The sequence below is a fragment of the Lissotriton helveticus genome, chromosome 5_1, assembly GCF_964261635.1.
Source record: "Lissotriton helveticus chromosome 5_1, aLisHel1.1, whole genome shotgun sequence".
Lineage (NCBI taxonomy): Eukaryota > Metazoa > Chordata > Amphibia > Caudata > Salamandridae > Lissotriton > Lissotriton helveticus.
Window position 1 is genome coordinate 822,098,750 of NC_136065.1, and position 15,780 is coordinate 822,114,529.

The following is a 15,780-nucleotide window of genomic DNA, read 5'->3' on the forward strand; positions in this document are numbered from 1 at the left end:
TCCGCCTCCTCTGCAAGCTTCCGGGGATTGGTCAGCTTGCTGTCCACCAGGTGTTGGCGCAGCTCGGGGAAGCATTTCTCGAGGAGGTGCTCTTTCAAAAATAGATCATACAACCCCTCATAATCCTTCACCTCACTGCCCTTTACCCAGCCCTCCAATGCCTTTCTTGCATAATCAAGGAAGTCCACCCAGTTCTGGGTGCTTAACTTGTGGCTCCCCCTGAACTTCTGGCGATACCTTTCCGGGGTAAGCCCAAACTTCCTGACCAATGCTAGCTCATGGTGGGGTAGTTGGTCTGCTCCTCTGATTCCAAGGCCAGCAAGGTGTCCCGACCAGTAGGAGGCATGTACTTATACAACCCACCCCCCCAGTGCTTCTCCTGGATCCCATGGGCTCTTAAGGAGACCTCATAGGCTGCCAGCCACTTGACTATGTCATCCCCCTGACTATAGCTGGCAATTATATCCTTAGGCAGGTAGGGTCTGGACTCCCTGGTTGGTTCTCTGGTTTCGCTGCCACCATTTGGAGTTGGAAAGGGTCCCCGTTGCAGGGCCTGGAGTTTTAACTCTTTTAGTTTGAATTCATGAGCCATTCTCCGCTCTTCCTTCTCCTGTTCTAACCTCCTCCCCTCTCTCTTTTCTTCCAACTCCATTTTTGCTATTTCCCACCTTAACAGTCTATCCTCTCTCCTGTCAGCTAACTCGGTTTCTGACAACCCTCTCGATGACACACTGCTGCCCTCCCGTGAGGTTGCCTTGGGGCTGATTGACATCTCACCCACCCCCGGGGGACATTCCGCAGTCCTATCAATGACAGTACCTCTGTCCGATTCCTCCTCTTCCACCGTTCCCTCCTCATTGCGCGCTTCCACCCAAGCCCTCAAACTGGTCTGGAGTTCCCCCTTCTTGGCACCACGCTTAAAGAACACTCCCAATTGTTGACAGAAATCTTTTAGCTGGGCCAATGAATAAGTGTCCAGTTTTTCCAGTGCAAATTCCATTTTGCAAAAGGCAACACAAGGTTAAGCACACAAAAAGAATAGAGTGGCAAGGGCAACCTGAAGCTACCTCCACCCCACCACCAGGAACAAATTTGGAAAAACAAAAGTAAAAATTAGGAGGGCCGCTAGGAGAAAACTCCAGGTGTAGGCTAGTGGATTACACTAAATTACTACAGAGTAGTTGCAACCACAGTCAAGATCCCACCGCTAGACACCAACATGTTGGAACCTAAATATGTCAGGTCACCTAGGGTAGCCTGGCCTAGGGTAAGACAAAATCACTAGAGGCACATGTGTAAAGGTTGCAGACCACCCAGCAGAAATTCAATGCAATAACACGCAAAAATGACACTACACCAAAATTTGTGTAAAAATACGAGCTTGTTTATAAAAATATTCTCTGCTCTCTTGTCTTCAGATATCACAGTTCAGTACATTACATTTATCCATGAAATTATGAAGATTTTCAAAGTTGCCAAATTATGTCATTAATCAGCATTAACAGCACATTACATTAGTCTCCAAGCTTTGCTAGACTTGACTCCTCTAAAGGGTTTTATACCTTTACCCCCTCTCCACCTTTGACTCCAGAAGAATGGGCTAGCCTCACTCACTTTAGTTTCTCTAAGCAAGGGGGGGTTGGAATATAGTTATTTAATCACAAAACGGGGAACATCCTACATTCAAAGTTAAGTTTCAGAAGATCCTTTCAAGAAACTAGATGGGCATTACCCAGTACTAGCCCAATCCTAATATAGCCAACCGGAAGTCTTTGCTCCTTTAAGAGAGACGCTAAAGCCTCCAAGTTCCCCCTCACGACCTCTCCTTACTTTGTTTTATGTTGGGCCCACCGGCCGGTGTCTCCGTTTGCTGGGGGGGAAAAAGACAAAAGGACCCAGACTCCTCCGGCCGAAGTTGCGGCCCCTCATCCCTCCTCCTCGTTAGCGCGGAGTCAGGGAAAGAGGACACACCAGTCGCACCTCTCCGCTTGAAGTGCCCTCTCCTTTGGAAACCGGGCCGCCCCGCTCCCTCTCTTCTCAGAGAAGCAGGGGCCCGCCTTGATGTAGCTCCCAGCGCTTAAGCGGGAAGCCCGGTGCTCGGCGGCTGCTCCCCGAAGATCTCCTCACCGGCTGCTGACAGGATTTCCCCCGCGAGGACGCAATCGCGCATGCGCGGAGAGTAAGCGGACCAGCCAACAGAGTCTGCTCCACCTGCCTGACGCGGGTAGTGGCTCCGCAGCGGCCTGCTCGGTCCTAGGCCCCTCCTGTGATGGATCACCAGTTCAACTTGGAATATGCGCAGTGGTGCCGGGCACTATACAGCTAGCCCCCTTTTTCTCTTTCTTAAAGCAGCGCTGTCACGGAAGCGCGATCAGCGCCCCAGGGGTCCCGCTCACGGCGGAATCAGGGAAGACGGCGCAGCCCCAATAACCCTGTCACCCCACTCTTTCTCCTCACGAGTGGGGAGGTTTGCTCACACGCTGCAGGACCAAACACCGGTAAGGGGGTCTCGGCGTCACGCAGGGCAGGAACCTGCTTCACACCATGGAGAGAGGGTGTTAGAGGTGGAATCCTTCACATTTGGGCCCCCAGATCTCCAGTTACAGCAGTAATCCACTAACCCTCCATACTGGACAGGAACAGGTGCACAGGAGAACTCCTTGTTTGGTTCCCAGAGCAGGGATCTCCGCAGCTCCACAGTCCACTGGGATTGACCCCTTCACCTAACTTGGGCACCTCCCTGACCAGGGTCAGCAGGACAAAACTAACTCGGCTAGGACAGCAGGAATGGGGGGCGGGGAACCCAGACAGAGGGCAACCCTTGTAGAGCAGTCCACCCTTAAGGACCCTACCCCTTCCAGACCTCAGCCTTCACTCTAGCTGTTCCTCACTGGCAAGACAAAATGGTTGCCCAGCATTCCGCCTTTTATAGGCTGACCCTCAGAGGTCCAGAAGGGACCAGAAGGTTCTGGAATGCCCTACTCTATCCTAAGGGACCGGTTCTAGGTATGTCAGTTATGACAGTTGGTAGCCACCATTTTGTGACTCCAAAGAAATTCCTGTCAGGAAAGGCCTCTAGGCCTGAGGTGAAAAACTATAAGGGCGAAAGAGCACCTATCCCCTAGACCAACACCTTGAAAAATCTAGTGGACACAAAAATGAATAAGGTTATGAGGGGCAAAAAGGGAACAAAATAAATAATAAATTGGAGGGACTACGCAAAGGGCCAGACAGGTCTAACACCAGTGATGCACTTTGGGTGGATTGGCAGGCTGGACCCAGTCTCCTCTTGGTTCTCAGACATTGTGTTGGCAGTCCCAAGTTTTGTATTTTGGCTATCTGGGCATGTTTAACACCACCTCCAAGGGTCCAAAACTGGGGGTCTATCAATTGGAAGTTCCGGACTCACTCAGGCTGGGTCCAGCCGCAGGTACAAAATGGTTGGAGCTCTTTCTTTCGCTGAGGCTCTGAACAGGAGGCCAGTCAACTAGACCTTAGAGTCACTCTGGAAGTCATGGCTTCAAGCAGAAAAGCAGGTATCAAGCAGCAGGCAAATCCCCCGAGGGCACAGGCAGGATTCAGGCAACAGGGCAGTCATCTTGGGACAAAATGCCAGTCACCTGAAGTACACAGTAGGACACAGGCAGCAGGGAAGCACTTCAAGAGTCCTTACGCTGGTCCAGAAGTGTATTGAAGAGTGGGTCTGAGAGACCTATTTTTACATCTGATGCCAACTTTAAATTGGGAGAAACTTCCAGAGTTTCCCCCCACAGAAGAATCATAAATTACCTTCCTCCCTACCCAGGTCCCAGTCTGTATGTAGTCTTTCTTTATCTTTATTCGGGTTCTTACACAAAACCCATAAAAGCACACACATTGAAAACATATAAGAACGTTCTCGGATAAAAAAAAGTGCCAGTTAAAATAATAACCAAGACTGTGTATAGAAGACAAGCTACAAAGAACACCAGACTCACACAGGCAAAACCAAATAAGAAAAAAATAGCTTAAATAAAAACAACTAGTCTCATCCGATAGGCCATACCAAGCTCTTCATGTACAATGAAGGTGGAGGTACCCTGAGGTACAGCTAGGAACCGTCTCAAAAAGGTGTTTTTGGCGATTTGAAGGTCATCAAGGGCACCATAGCCTCAGATTTGTATGTATGTATGTATTGCGACTTATATAGCGCACGTATCACCCGAAGGCATCAAGGCGCTTGCCTTGGGAACCCATCCTGGCTTTTCCCTATGAGATAACCCCTACTGGGTATCCCCAGGGTGAAAGCCAGGCATCCCGCAGCGGGTGGGCCGCCGTAGTGGAGATTAAGCAACTATTGCCCAGAGTTGCAGCGTGGGACCCTATGATTAGAATAGGCACAGAGGCAAGAATTATCGAGGCCGTGGACATTTTGGGCTCAGGACCCTGCCGCGTCGGGAATTGAACCCTGGTCCTGGGCCAGACCTCTGCATCAGGGTCTGCCGCTCTAATCAGTGAGCCACACTCCTCCACAGATTTCACTACCGCACAACACTTTTGTCTGCAGTCACAATATGCTAGTGTGAAGTCCTTTGTGCCAGAGGGTGCACAGTTAAAATATCGATTCCTAATTATCGACTTACATTAATATTGAGTTTAAAATATCGAAGGTGAAGAATATCGAGGTCAAGAATATCGTTGGACAAAATATCGCCCCCAAGGTAAGTAATATCGATTTTTTTTATATCGATGTAAGTAATATCGAAGTTACTAATTTCGATGTTACTAATATCGATATTTGTTTGTTGTTATGTATTTTATTATGTATTTTATATGTATGTGTTATATGTTTTTTAAAGTATTTTATTTGTTTTAAATTATATGTGTACTATTTTTTGTATATTAAAAATGCTATTTTTAATTAAATTTTATGTTTTAGTACTGGAGCGGGTTGTGGGTTTATAGGGGAATAGGGTGGGAAGTAATTTAATTATAGTAAATTCATTATTACGTTTTTAGTAATTGTAATTTAATTTTAATTAATTTTTGCGTTTAAGTTCTGTTGCGGCTTGTGGGTTTATAGGGGATTTGGGTGGGAAGTAATTTAATTGTAATTAAGTAATTATTTATTTTTTATTGGTATTGATAATTTTTTTTTTTTTATTAATTATTAATTGGTAAATAATTATTTTAATTGCTAATTAATTTTTTTAATTGGTGATTAAGGTTTGTAATTGGTAATTATATTTTGTAATTGGCAAATATTTTTTTAATTGGTAATTAATGTTTTACAATTGGTAATTGATATTTTTATTTGTTAATTACTTTTTATTAATTGGAAATGTATTTTATTAATAGGTAATGAATTTTTCATAAAAATGGTTTTTATTTAAAAACAAATGTATTGCTTACCATTTTTTAATTGTTAATCAATTTTTAATTATCAATATGTTTTTTGTTTTGAAAAATATTTTAGTGTTCAATATTTATTATTTGGTAATTTATATTTATTAATTCATATGTATTGGTATTTTTTGGTAATTTAATGTTAAATATATTTTTAGTAATTATTAATGGGCATTTGGAAATGATGTAGAGTTATTTAAAAATTAAATTTTTAAATATTTTATTTACAACAATTATTTATAAGTATGTTATATTTAACTTCTACGCTATCCAATGCTTTCCCTTCTGTTGCACTCTCTGGAGTGTGAATAGTAATTTTTATCCCTACGCTATCCAACGCTTTCCCTACTGTTGCACTCTCTAGAGTGGGAATAGTAAATTTTACCCCTACACTATCCAACGCTTTCCCTACTGTTGCACTCTCTGGAGTGGGAATAGTGATTTTTAACCCTACGCTATCCAACGCTTTCCCTACTGTTGCACTCTCTGGAGTTGGAATAGTAATGTTTACCCCTAAGCTATCCAATGTTTTCCCTACTGTTGCACTCTCTGGAGTGGGAATAGTAATTTTTGCCCCTACGCTATCCAACGCTTTCCCTACTGTTGCACTCTCTGGAGTTGGAATAGTAAGTTTTTACCCCTACGCTATCCAATGCTTTCCCTACTGTTGCACTCTCTGGAGTTGGAATAGTAATGTTTACCCCTATGCTATCCAATGTTTTTCCTACTGTTGCACTCTCTGGAGTTGGAATAGTAATTTTTACCCCTACGCTATCCAACGTTTTCCCTACTGTTGCACTCTCTGGAGTGGGAATAGTAATTTGTACCCCTACGCTATCCAACGCTTTCCCTACTGTTGCACTCTCTGGAGTTGGAATAGTAAATGTTACCTCTACGCTATCCAACGCTTTCCCTACTGCTGCACTCTCTGGAGTGGCAATAGTAATTTTTACCCCTACGCTATCCAACGCTTTCCCTACTGTTGCACCCTCTGGAGTTGGAATAGTAATTTTTACCCCTACGCTATCCAATGCTTTCCCTACTGTTGCACTCTCTGGAGTTGGAATAGTAATGTTTACCCCTAAGCTATCCAATGTTTTCCCTACTGTTGCACTCTCTGGAGTGGGAATAGTAATTTTTGCCCCTACGCTATCCAACGCTTTCCCTACTGTTGCACTCTCTGGAGTTGGAATAGTAAGTTTTTACCCCTACGCTATCCAACGCTTTCCCTACTGTTGCACTCTCTGGAGTTGGAATAGTAATGTTTACCCCTATGCTATCCAATGTTTTTCCTACTGTTGCACTCTCTGGAGTTGGAATAGTAATTTTTACCCCTACGCTATCCAACGCTTTCCCTACTGTTGCACTCTCTGGAGTTGGAATAGTAATTTTTACCCCTACGCTATCCAACGCTTTCCCTACTGTTGCACTTTTTGGATTTGGAATAGTAATTTTTACTCCCTACGCTATCCAACGCTTTTCCCACTGTTGCACTTTTTGGAGTTGGAATTTTTATTACTGTATTTTTTTACTTATGGATTTTAAATAGTATTTTTATTTATTTAGTTATTAAATTTTTTTTTATAAATTTAGATAATGTCGATATAATTAATTTTAAAAATATTAAAGGTATATTTAATTTTTTTAATTTATTAAACGTAATTCTTTACTTTTTATTTATGTTTTTGTTTTATGTTTGTAAATGTACTTGTAATTTATAATTTTTTGTATTAATTTATAAATTATTGAATTAATTATGACAACTTATTAAGTATGTATATATTATATATTTTATGTATATGTTTAATTAATGCATTATTATTATATATGTATTATTTATTAATTTTAAACATTATTAGATATTTTTAAGTATGTTTATTTTATTTATTAGTGTTATTTACTTTATTTTACATTTATATTTTTACAGAAAAAAACGATATTTATAACATCAATATTTTTAACATCTCTATATTTTTTTCGATATTTTTGTACTTACCATGTTGTAGATAGCATATCGATATTCTTGCCTTCGATATTTCTGCTTCGATATTCCTGTAGGTCGATATTTTGTAGGTCGATATTTTGACAGTGATTCGTGTGTGAGCTGAGACAGTGTCTTTGAAGTGCAAGTAGAGCTGTCCACAGGTTTGCCTGTTTTCCTGTTTTGAATTGCCCATCATGCTAACATCCAGTCTCTATATATTGTGTGGCTGCATGGGAGGAAAACACAAAGGCCAACTGCCACCAACACTTAGTCATGTGAGCCAGGAAACAGGCTGCAGGCACCAAATGGTTAGGACAAGAAAATGCCAACTTTTCAAAAGTAACATTTTCAGAATTGTAAATCTGACATCACCATTAAGCAGGATTTAAAATTACAATTCCTTAGACATCAACATGAAATTTCTACCTACTCCCCAACAAAGGTACTCACTTATTAAATGTAATAAGTCAACCCAATGTTATCCTATCAGAGAGGCAGGCCTCACTGTAGTGAAAAATACATTCATGTGTTTTTCATTACCAGGAAATAAAAAAACTGCAAAGTACATTTCCCATTTTTTAAATACAGTACACACTTCCCTATTGCCTGTTTAGGTCCTACCCTAGGCATGACTTATACGTATTAAAAACAGAGCTTAGGCTTTACAAGGGATTTATTTTGTTAGGTTGATTGTCAGTTTAAAACTACACACAAGGTGCAATGGCAGTCCTGAGATGTTTTAAGAGGCTACTTAAGTGGGTGGCACAATAAGTGCTGCTAGCCCACTTGAAGCAATAATTTACCAGCCCTAAGTATATGGCATTCCACTTTATTATGAACGTATAGGTAAAGCAAATATGTCAACCAGGAGTAAGGCAATTTTACCATGTTTTAGGCTGTGAGCAATTTAGCACTATTTTGCAGTGGTAAAATTCACAGAGTCTTAAGGCCAATAAAAATGGAATGGGAGGTGCTTGTGTCACTCCAAGATGTGAACGGATTAATAATGCTCCATCAGCCGTATTTATAATCCTACATGATCCTGGTACCCGATACCACTAATAAGCTAAAATTTGCCCCATTTAAGCACCTATCATCTGGAACTTGCCAGATCCTGCGGAATCGTGCTCTCTGACATCGCTGGCTGGCCTCTGAGTGCAGACTGGACGAGAGAATTGTGTGTCCAGTTTTGGGCCTGCCTACGATTGCATCATTGCAGAGCGGAACTTTGTCTCTCAACCTGCTGGCACAACTGTCCGTATTGCTGACCGGAGGAGGCATTGAGTTGTGCTGACATTGGCACTTGGATGGGCGGAACAGCTGCCTGGGCCTCGGGACTTAGATCGGTAACAGCTGTGTGGGACCCGCATTGTCTACTACGCCTACCACTGTGGATTTCAGCGAACCTGATGTGAAGGATTGCATGGGATCACATAGGGGTCCCTTTTGCCCATTCATGTTGAAGGTGACGCGTAACATCGCTGCTGCTGAGAGGGATTGAGGAGCTCCCACGTGAGCACTTCCTGGGCTGAACTATTAGGCCCTTCATGATATTTGCCTGGTGGGATTCCAGCTGGGGTGCCCTTGTTGTCTGCGCCTGTCTACGAAGCTGCTGGGGAAGTCCCCTGGGGGCTCCCTGCAGTACAGTGATCGAGTGAGTCGGAGAGTGTCTCCTGCGTACTCGCTTAATCGTGCCTATATCACAGACGGAACTCAGCATTGACCCTTCAATCATGGATCAACGTCACTGGCGTAATCCTGGTGCTTGTGGAAGACATGGCCTGGTGATCTGATTATTTCCCATATACATGATGGCCCTGGCTGGGGAAAGACTCTATTGTGTGTGATAGTGCTGATTGACTGATCGGTGGGGATGACATGTGAGACCGACCAGTCTTGTGCTAATATCCTGGGAGCAGTTCCCTCCCTGTGCAGACAATATGGGCAAAACAGAAAAGTCGCAACCTATGTTACAATTGGATCAATGGAGGACCCATAGGCCCTGAGAGGCTGATGCCACAGATTCGGGGACCATGGCAGAGGATTCTGAACCCATGGTAGAGCCTGGTCTTATGCAGATTTTGACAGCCATGCAACATAGCCTAGTAATGATAAATGGCAAGATAGATGCTCTCTCTTTTAGGATGGACAGAATGACAAAGAGATTGGAGAGACAAGACACCATTGAAAAACTTATCTCAGATGTTGAAGATGTGCAGAATGCGGCGTCAAATGCCCACAAGCAGATGGACAAATTGCTATTGCATTGCAAACCAAAGCAGAGGATTTTTAAGCTTGCTCGAGGAAGAACAATATAAGAATAGTAGGTGTCCCTGAAACAACCCACATCGATGACATGGAACACTATGCTGGACACCTTTTAATCGACTTACTGGCAGAGACACTTTTTCAGATATCTTTGTAGAGGAGCAAGCAAACAGCTACCTTGTCCAAGACCTTGCCCCAAGACCAGTGCCGGTAGCCAGTCCTAGCCCCACAATCATGAGTCTCTTGAATTATAGGGATTGAGATGGCACTTTATGCAGGCTCACGAATTACAAAAGCTGTGGCATGAGGGGTCTGAGCTATCATTATAGACCGACTAAACACAACAAGTGCAAGAAGGCCGGTAACTTTTTATTCAAGAAAAGAGGAAGCTATGTGATCTTCAACTGAAATACAGTATGCTCTATCCTGCAAGACTGCATGTTATATTGAAAGTAAAGGCATATTTTTTCACAGAGTCAAAGCGATTAAACCAGTTCCTTGTCTGGTAGAAGGTGACCGATAGCCGACCAGTTCCTTGCCCAGTGGAAGGTGACCGATAACTGACACGGTTCTCAACATACGGCACCCAATGATGGAGAGTGCAAGGCAGACACAGAAGATAACTGAGGTGCAACAGGACACCATAGATGACATAGACAATGTTTGCCCTGTTGGCAGGGGAACAGTACTGTATCTGAACCCAATTGGTGTAACACCATATTTGGCGTGGAATCACACGCCGCTCCCCTGGACTAACGTCCTGCATTATGGGAGCCATGGGGAACAGTGGTCGTGGCTCCCTGCCAATGACACTTGCATTGAACACTAGTAAGAATGTTCTATAGTATGGTGGCCATCATCGCTAAACATGTTTTTATTTTGCTTTTGATGCGATGAAGCGAGTCTGCCGCTATACAGCAGCAATTCTTCAGATACTTCTTGTCTATTGCTGCTGTTAAGATCTATGATGGAAGAGACATGGGGCATTGTTAACGATCTACTGTTTTCTCTTAATTGTACATCAGGCACATATTATATACTTGTGCGACCACATGTGGACTAGGCTGACATGAAGCACTGGAGCGGGCAATGTCTGCCCACGTGTTCACCACCTATTGTTATGTATTTTTTGTTGTCTTTTTTGGTTGTATTGTTGGGGTGAGGTTGCATGGGAATTGTCCTGCTATGCAAGTTGTGGGTCTACGTGGCTTTTTTTCATGAACATTTTATTTTTGTGACTGTTTATGAGAAAATGTGTGTTCTGTGACATGGCTGGGCTTGGCAAATTATATATAATGGTCAGTCCTCGATTACTAATACAGCGCAAAGAGCAGCATATAGTTCTGACCGCACATTGATTTGATACCTTACATGGAACATCAGGGGTTTAAGTGATAACAGGAAGATATGCACAGTGGTAGCACATCTTAAAAGGCATAAGATAGAGGTTCCAATGTTACAAGAAACACACTTAATCCCTGGGAGCACTATATTGACACAACGTAGGATGCAGGGACTCTGCTGTGCGGCAGGCTTTACCTTGCATGCCCACATGGTGTTTATTTGGGTGAGCCGTGGTTCGGGGATTAAACTTAAAGAAGCATGTGTGAACCCGGGAGGTAGATTTGTGATAGGTTAATGCCATAAAGAGGATCTGTCTCTGTTACCTATAGGGGTGTATGGCCCTAATTACGATGATCCACAGTTTTATCATTCTACCAGGGGAATGACATACCACAAATATGGGGAGGTGACTTTAACTGTGTTTTGTATCCTGAACGAGATCACTCCAAGGGCCCTCCGCACAGACCCTTTTCAGCGGCACAGGCACTTGCGGCAATTACCAATAGAGAGAATTTATTAGACATTTGGAGACATAGGTACCCCACTGGTACGGGGGATATGCATTGCTCCTCAGCACACAATATTCATACATTTATAGACTTCGTGTTAATTTCCAGTGAATTGGCTCAGTGTCAATAGATGTAGACCACTCCTACAGACCTATTCCGATCATTCACCAGAAGTTCTATAGTTGGACATTCAAATCCAAAGATCTAGTGAATTTGCTTAGCGGTTCCCTCCCTACTCATTGTTAGATTTTGCATTTAGGACCAAATTGGCTCAGGCAATTGAGGAGTTCTTCTGCAACAACATAGGAATGGTTGATAGATTTGATACAATCTGGGAGGCTTTCAAGGTTCATATTAGAGGTGTCACAATATCTAAACATACAGGCATCCTCAGGTCCCTAAGAGATAAGTTAACACGCCTACAGGGGGAGATCTCTGAGATGGAGGGTAGATATCAAAACTCACCTGATGACGGGCTCCTTTGGACATAAAATCTAAAATAAAGGCATTTCATGACACAGCTAATAGGAAATAATCCCTTATGTAAATATGCTATAGCACGTACATATAGGGAGGGAGAACGTCCAGGTGCCACACTGATAGCTCTGCTGTGGCCTCATGGGGACTCAGATGTACTATTAGAAATGCAAGATGAAGGGGACGGCCAGTGAGTTGCCCTGACCAGATTGCAGAGAGGTTTCGCAGATACTGCACCCATTCATATCGCTCATGAATCCACTATAATGCAGAAGCCACCATCGACTTAGCTCACATAGCTATGAGCTGGCTTACCAATGAACACAGGGAACACTTGATTGCACCGCTGGGAAAAGCAGAGGTACATGCAGCACTTGAGGGTATGCAATCAGGGAAAGCGCTGGGTACAGATGGCCTCACTGTAGCCTTTTAAAAGCCCTATCAAGATTTGTTGATCCCCCAACATGTCACATTATATGAGAAAATGGTTGGAACAGGGATCATGCCCCCTTCGATGAGTAAGGCTTCAATAGTGACACTTCTGAAACCTGGAATGCAGCCGGACCTCTGCTCCTCTTACAGGCCACTATCACTATTAAATGTGGATACTAAGCTGTATGCTAAAGAATTGCCTAGCAGATTAGCGTTGATATTGCCTGGCGTGGTGGGTCTGGAGCAGGCTCATTTTGTAACGTAACCTTACTTATAATTTAAAACACTGTTTGGGGCCATTCAATGCATATATCCAGAGAATAAATCGACTGCCATTTTCCAGGTTGCTGAAAAAGCATTTGACTCTGTCGAAGAAGGGTTAATGATGGAGGTCTTACGTCACATTGGAGTTGGGTAAGTGTTACTTTATCTAGTCAAAGTGTTATATACCTCGCCCACTGCTCAAATCTGTGTAACCGGTGTTATTACTGCCCCCATCGTAATCACAAAAAGCACCTTTCAGGGTTGCCTTTCATCTCCATTCTTATATGCATCTGTGGCAGGACCACTGGCATGTGGGTACTACGATTCCCAGGCTACAACCTCATAAATTCATCTTATGCAGATGGCACTTTGTGATATATACGTAAGCTGGATGGTAACTTATCACCAGTCCTTAGAGAAATGGTAAGGTTTGGTGGATTCTCAGGTCCGCGATTACCCCATTATCTTTAGAATACCCTCTGCGATGGATGACGGAGGCAATGTGTTCCCTGAGGATATACATTCATACTGACCCAGCGGTGGTACTCCTCAAAAATTATGGGAAAGAAATACTGAAACTGACAGAGGAGGTAGACCGCTGGATAAAACTACCGTTGTCATTGATATAATACTCATGAAAATAATAGTACTCCCCCGATTTTTATTTCTTTTCCAAAATATCCCTATGCTCTTACCACAAGCAACATTTCACAATTTACTAACTTTTTTGATAAAGCTGGCCTGGGTGGGTAAGCAGCCGAGAGCGAACTGGGAAGTACTCACATTACAATATGACATGGGTTGCTCAAATGCACCAGATCTAGAGATGTATTATAAAGCGGCACAGAACTTGTTTGTGCATTACTGGTCCATGGTCTGGGTGACTTGCCACATTTGTACCTTGAGAGGGACGCTGCAGATCCTCATGCACTCCCTCAGGTGTTGTTCCGAAATCCGGCACGGCCACGCCATCACAGCATGTTTATTTCTTTAAATGTCATGGTGCAGGCTTGGTGACGTCTGCTGGACAGACAGGCTGGTTCCCTTCTTTACTCCCCACACATGCCCATAAACTGGTGCTCCTGGTTCCCACTGTGTCAAGAGAACGGTGTGTTATGTGCATTACGGTCACTAGGGATTAATACCATGGGAGACCTCTTTCAGGATCAAGTGATGTATAGTTGGGATAGGGACCAGGAATCTGACCGGAGCTCTAACAGTCCTTACTCGTTTCCAGTCCCACAGAGTCAGACACACACTACAAGAATTATTGGGGGATGATATGTTGGAGCCTCCAGACATGTCAGCAAAGTCCTATTCACTGAAGGAGAATGCACTCACCAGACTTATAGTGAAGTGCTATGCATTTTCACAGGAGGCACGTAGACATGGGTTGAGGCTGGAGTGGCAAAGGGACTTGCACCATCAGTGATAAGCATTGGCACTATGGCTGCACTGTGGTTAAGTCAATCTCACTGAATGGAAGGCACAGATTAATACACTTCAAATAACTTAATCAAGTGTATTACACCCCTAGACGACTGAACAGGTATGGCTTATGAGACTTTGCTGCATGTGGAGAAAGAGTGGCTGGATTTGCGCATCTTACCTGGTTTTGTTCTGGACTGCATGAATTTTGGCATGTTGTTTTTAGTAAATTAGAAACTATCACTGGGGCATCCTTAGACTTTGACCCGATGCTAGCATTGCTGGGTCATGATAAGGATGTGGATTGGGAAGTTAGGCTATTGGTTGCCATTGGATTACTATTAGGTTGATGAAGAATTGCGATAGTATGGGCCCGCGGACTGTCCCTATAGCTGATGATTGGCACAGTCACATGGCATATTGTAATACACAATCGGATGTGTACAGTGAGTTGCTCATACAATAGAAAAAACTCCCTCGTGACCTATTGACTTTACAGGGTAAGTACTCCAATTATACAGGCATAATCATTGTAATGCAACACATTTATTTTATTTTTTGATTATTTGTATTCTTTGAATTAATTTTTCATTTGATATTATTCCTTTTTTCATGATTTTTTTTTTCCTATATAAAAAAGTTTGTCACATCAAAGAGTATCAAAATTACTCAAAGTACAAAATACATTATTTCAAAACTTCTGTACAAAAAATACCAGGTAGAGAACAAAACCACACATACCACTTTCGCTCTGTCACATTCACAACTTCACATATCTGAGTACTATATGCACGTCCTATCAGATGTTATCTTTTTTACTCAAGTACATGACCACTTTAGTTGGTAAAAAATGGGGACTTGGTCAACGCGTTTCGGTGGGATTTTGCACAACGATGGACACCACCTTCATCAGGACCCGTCAGATAAGATATGTGTTCTCTAAACCTGGGAATATCTTAAAACGGCTTTAGTGTTTGAACTGCGGTTGAAGATTCTGATAGAGATTCAGCACTTTCGCTAGCTTGGATTGGTTGTCTTTTCTTAAATATCACAGCAAATAAGTTCTCTCTGGGGTTCCATGTGGCGAAGATGTTAACCGGAAAGGCCTTGCTTCAAAGTTGTATTTTTGACCCAAAAGGCACCTTAAATTTTTTTTATCTTCTTGACTTGATTATATGCTTTCTTATTCATTTCTTTTCTGTCCTTTTTTCAAAAATGTCGAATGGTCTCAATCACCCGTTCATACGTAGTACATCACATCACGTATCTGGCTGTCTCTTTCCCTCCATCAATATCCGTCTTCATACGGGGTGATACCGCGAGTTGCTCACCCTGCAGAGCAGACCAAGGAACTAATGGGGTCAATATCAAACTTACCTGATGGACAAGGAGGCAGAGGGTGTCATTGGAGTAACAGCGTAGGTGCATGGAGTATATAGGCCGGAAGCGAAAGTCTTACTTATGTTGTTCACTATGATGATCACATGTCATGGGGAGCATGACTAGCAATGGTGTTATGCACAGTTTGTCGATCTCTAATGACTGTCTGGTACCTACTGTATTATGTGTATATTTCTCGGTCAGGAGACCTGCTACGTTATGTTAATCACCCTGATGAGCATTACCTTTTGCCTTGTTTTTATTTTTATTTTTTATCGACATGTGATATCCATATTGTAATGGTATTCG